This window comes from Camelina sativa, chromosome 4, assembly GCF_030686135.1.
Source record: "Camelina sativa cultivar CO46 ecotype springtype chromosome 4, ASM3068613v1".
Lineage (NCBI taxonomy): Eukaryota > Viridiplantae > Streptophyta > Magnoliopsida > Brassicales > Brassicaceae > Camelina > Camelina sativa.
The window spans coordinates 2422187-2427530 of record NC_141883.1 but is presented as its reverse complement, the minus strand read 5'-3'; the positions used below and the strand labels follow the sequence as shown (position 1 = coordinate 2427530).

The 5344-nt window shown below is 45.9% G+C and overlaps 1 non-coding gene across 1 annotated transcript; it reads right to left on the bottom strand.

The window, feature by feature from the left end:
- Nucleotides 1-758: 758 nt before the first annotated feature.
- Nucleotides 759-868, bottom strand: LOC147945245 (small nucleolar RNA R71). Its single transcript, XR_015597901.1, has one exon. It is a non-coding gene; the product is annotated as a small nucleolar RNA R71 (small nucleolar RNA).
- Between the last annotated feature and the right edge of the window lie 4476 nt (nt 869-5344).

Sequence of the window (5344 nt, the reverse complement as noted above, 5' to 3'; positions counted from 1 at the left end):
AAAACCTGTTTATCAATTCGGCACCGTTGCCATTTGGTTGATTTCATTTTGCTACGTTTAGGATTTTAGCACTTGCTAGATCAAGTTCTTTTTGTTTATATTGGTTCGAAATCTGACTTGTTTGCTTTCGCTCTTGTTTGTTTTGAATCTCAGGTACAACCCGAGCACCCACCCGACGCGTCACTCGATCACCTGGATCGAGTAGACCCTCGTGTACACACTTGGACACCTACCTATGCATGCAAACACGATCCAGAGGTAGCCAGAACCTGAGTCCTTTCATCGACAACATCGGCAGACCAAGGCTACTCAGACAACAACAAGTTCAACCGGAACCAGTAATCATTGAGGAGACAATGAATAATCAGAACGATCCACCAGCTCCTCAAGCAAGGACCAACATAGGAGGAGGAGATCCTCCATCTACTCACACTCAAAGGAATGGCATTGTGCCACCTGCTGTCCAGAACAACAATTTTGAGATCAAGAGTAGTCTCATCCAGATGATACAGAGTAATAAGTTTCATGGTTTGCCAATGGAGGACCCATTGGATCATCTGGATGAATTTGATAGGCTCTGTAACCTCACTAAGATTAATGGAGTTAGTGAAGATGGATTCAAACTCAGGCTTTTCCCATTCTCTTTGGGAGACAAAGCACACATCTGGGAGAAATCGCTCCCTAAGGAGTCTATCACCACTTGGGAAGCGTGCAAGAAGGCATTCCTGGCCAAATTCTTCTCCAACTCCAGAACCGCAAGGCTGAAAAATGACATTTTCGGCTTTGTTTAGAAGAACAATGAAACGTTCAGTGAAGCTTGGGAACGTTTCAAGGGATACACCACCCGATGTCCACTTCAGCAATGCTTCATTTCTGAGCACACTTTACAGAGGAGTGGTCCCCAAGATACGGATGTTGCTGGACACCACAAGCCATCTTAACATCCTCAACACGGATGTTGATGAAGGTTGGGATCTCGTGGAGAACTTGGCTCAATCTGATGGCAATTACAATGAGGAATACGATCGCTCTATGCGATCTATAGGAGAAGAAGATGGCAAGTACAAGAGGGACATGAAAGCCCTCAATGACAAGCTCGATAAGCTCCATAACCAGCAGAAGCATGTTCATGCACTATCAGAGGAAGAGCAGTTTCTACAACAAGATGGGGAGACTATACATATAGAGGATGTTAACTACATCAACAACCAAGGAGGTTACAACAGAGGGTACAACAACTACAAGCCGAATCCGAATGTGCCTTACCAAAACCCAATACACAGCCCGATACCACCATCTAGTTTGTCGTTGCTGGATTTGCTATCCCTAATGCACACAGTCCTATCCACTCAGAAGACAGACACGATTCACATTAATACAAGATTCGACAATCTCGCTTGTCGTCTGTCAGCCAATTTCCAAGAACTGCACAACAGGTTTGATGCCTTGGGATCTCAAATTCAGGTGATTACGGATAACTCGGCTTCCACCTCAAAAAGTCACACGGAGTCTGCAAACGCGATCGCCTTACGGAGTGGCCGACAATTACCCCCGCGAACAGTACCACTAGACATCACTGCGGACAACAATGATCTAGATGGGGAGGATCTCGGTGAACCGACCATTTCTGCTGAACCACCAAGCCACTCCTCAGGACAACCCAACCCCTCACCCAACCACACTACTCGGATAGGAGATCGGGTTGACCCTCCAGTAACTCCGCCTCCTGCAGACAATCCGGGAAGAGAGAAGCAGAAAGAAAGGAAATTTATTCCCCCACCTTACAAGCCACCTCTGCCATTCCCTGGGCGATTTCACAAAGAACTCCTGGAGAAGTACAAGGCATTGTTCGAGAAACAGATGCAAGAACTCGAACTTCGCATGCCCCTAATGGACGCCTTCACTTTGATTCCCCCTTACCAGAAATTCCTGAACGATGCAGTTATGGAGCGAATCAAGCAAGTACAAGGGATGGTTATACTCAATCATGAGTGCAGTGCAATAATTCAGAGGATTGCCGCGCCTAAGAAACTGAGCGACCCGGGATCGTTTACTTTGCCTTGATCGATCAGACCATTGAAGTTTGGAAGATGTCTTTGCGATTTGGGGGCATCAGTCAGCTTAATGTCACTTACTGTAGCTAAACGTCTCGGATTCGAGGAATTCAAGCCTACCGACATCCAACTGGTTCTGGCTGATCGAACTACGAGGTTGCCAAGCGGAGTTTTGGAAGACTTGCCGGTCAAAGTAGGGTCAGTAGACGTACCAACCGACTTCGTGGTTTTGGAAATGGATGTGGAGGCAAGGGATCCACTTATCTTAGGATGACCATTCTTAGCCTTCGCAGGGGCAATGATTGATGTGAGGAACGGGAAGATCGATCTGAAGCTCGGGGAAAGACCTCACTATGCAGTTTGATATTCGGGAAACTATGAAAAAACCTACAATAGCTGGTCAAACCTTCTGGATAGAAGAGTTAGAAAAACTGCGTGAGGAGGCATTTGAGGATATTGCGATAGGGGATTGCTTACAAACAGCACTGACAAATGATGGTAAGGAGGGATTCGTGCATCAAGAAACGGAGCTCTACAAGGAGTTGCTTGATACTTTTCTAGATGTCATCGAACCAGAGCTAAGTGAAGACATGAAGGAAGCTGAAAGAGAGGGACTGATGCTCGACAATAGAAGCTGGGACAAGTCAGTGGTCAATTCCTACGTTATGTCCTGCAGTTGCTCGACACCAACCAACCCGGACACTGACCCGATCGCGCCATCGAGTAGAGTGATCAAGCACAACCTCAAGCAGCAACTTCAAACCACCGATGATTGGTCCGAACCTAAGGCGCCTAAAGTGGAACTAAAACCTCTTCCAGCTGGGCTAAGGTACGCTTTCGTAGGACCTAATTCAACTTATCCAATGATCGTCAATTCTAGCCTGCCTGAAAAGGAATTGAAATTGCTTTGAACTCAATTAAGAAACTATAGGAGAGCAGTAGGCTATACTTTAGATGATATCAAGGGCATATCCCCTGATCTGTGCACCCATCGGATAAACCTTGAAGATGAATCATACTCTAGTGTAGAACGTCAGCGTCGCCTAAATCCGAACCTGAAAGAAGTGGTGAAAAAGGAAATTCTGAAGCTGCTCGATGCTGGAGTTATCTACCCTATTTCTGATAGTACTTGGGTGTCCCCGGTGCACTGCGTTTCGAAGGAAGGAGGAATCACCGTCGTCAAAAACGAGAAAGATGAGTTAATTCCCACAAGGACAATAACTGGTCATCGGATGTGTATTGACTATAGGAAGCTTAACGCAGCCTCGAGGAAGGATCATTTCCCCCTGCCTTTCATACACCAGATGCTGGAATGACTGGCTAATCACCCTTACTACTGTTTCCTCGATGGGTATAGTGGATTTTTCCAAATACCAATACACCCTGCTGACCAAGAGAAGACAACGTTCACCTGCCCTTATGGAACCTTTGCCTATAAGAGGATGCCTTTCGGTTTGTGCAACGCTCCTGCAACTTTTCAAAGATGCATGACATCTATCTTCTCGGATTTAATAAAAGAAATGGTGGAGGTTTTCATGGACGACTTTTCAGTATATGGAGCTTCTTTCTAATCCTGTTTGTCAAACCTCTGCAAGATGCTGAAAAGGTTTGGAGAAACCAATCTAGTGTTAAACTGGGAAAAGTGCCACTTTATGGTCCAGGAGGGAATAGTTTTGGGGCAAAAGATCTCAGAAAAGGGGATAGAGGTCGACAAGGCCAAGATCGAAGTAATGGTTCAGCTGCAACCTCCTAAATCAGTGAGAGATGTGAGAAGCTTTTTAGGGCGCGCATGGTTCTACATGCGATTCATTAAAGACTTCTCTAAGATCGCACGACCGTTAACGTGACTACTTTGCAAGGAAGCAGAGTTTATTGTCAACAAAGACTGTTTAGACGCCTTCAACAAGATAAAGAAGGCTTTGGTGAGCGCACCAATAGTTCAAGCTCCAAACTGGGACCATCTCTTCGAGATTATGTGTGACGCGTCAGACTACGCTGTGGGAGCAGTACTAGGTCAGAGAATAGATAAAAAGCTCCATGTGATCTACTATGCCGGAGCCGCCCAGATAATCCTACCCAATGTAATGTGCACAAAGGTTTGGCTGGGAGACAACATCGACTTTGAACCACCTTTGGAGGAGCTGTACAACCCGAAGGAGGAATCCGAAGCTGAGAAGAGAGAGGAAACCGGGCAAAGACAGGGAGATAGCTCAGAAGATTTTGATTTTGAGGAGTATGTGTGCTCTCAAAAGCAACCGGTTGGAGTGAGGGAAGCCCACAAGAGGATCAGATGGCTGAAGAGGATGAACACGTTTTTGGTGAGGAAGGTAAAGGATCTTACAGGTTCGGTGAAGACTATGGGAGGTCAGATCAAGGAGCTGCAAGACAAGGCAAGTTGTGCCTCAGCTCCTACCTCGGCACAAACACCAACTTGGATGGGGAGAAGCGGACCACTAGGAGGTACTCGAGGACTGCCACCTTCAGAACCTTACAGAGCATCATCCTACAAGCCCCAGGCTGAGGAGAACATCACCCGACCTGAAGCATCACAGAGAAGCCATTCAGACGCATATCCGACCCCTAACGCGATGGGATACACGATGCACTATCCGATGCACCCATCAAGCTCACAATCGGGTGATTACTCAGGAGTCTTCCCTCCGCCTTACCAGATGCCATACACGATGTCGTATACGATGCACCCTGCGAGTGGCTATACGGGTGATCAATCTGGACCTCTTCCGCCATATACTACCCGATGCCCTACCCGATGAGCTACGCGATCCCACCCTCGATCAACCCCTCGGATGCTGGTCCGAGTAAGTCGTCCGTGCATATCACCGAGCTCTCTGACGAGCAAACACCGGCACCTGCTGCAGCCGGAGACGACCCTGGCTACACGTTGGCGAGTATGGAGGCTGCTGCAACCTCCTTCACCAACCCATGAGGTACCCAATTCATCTGATCTTTGTAAATAACATTGCATTTAGTTTTACTTCAATTTGTGCGATTCTTGGATTCTTTTTCCAACTTTTGTTTACACAGAGACTGTGTAATTTAAGTTTGGGGGAGGGTCCTAGAATATTTTTAACATTGTGTTTTATTTTCTTAATTTTCTTATTTCAAATTTTTTGCATGCTAGTTTTATTCATTTCAGTCTGCATCTATGTGCATTGAAAAACCCAAAAAATATTTTAAAATTTTTTTTAAAAATAAAAACGAAAGAGTGTTCATGTAGTTGCATTTACATATTAGGATTGAGTCTAGTTTGTTTCATATAGGATTGTTGC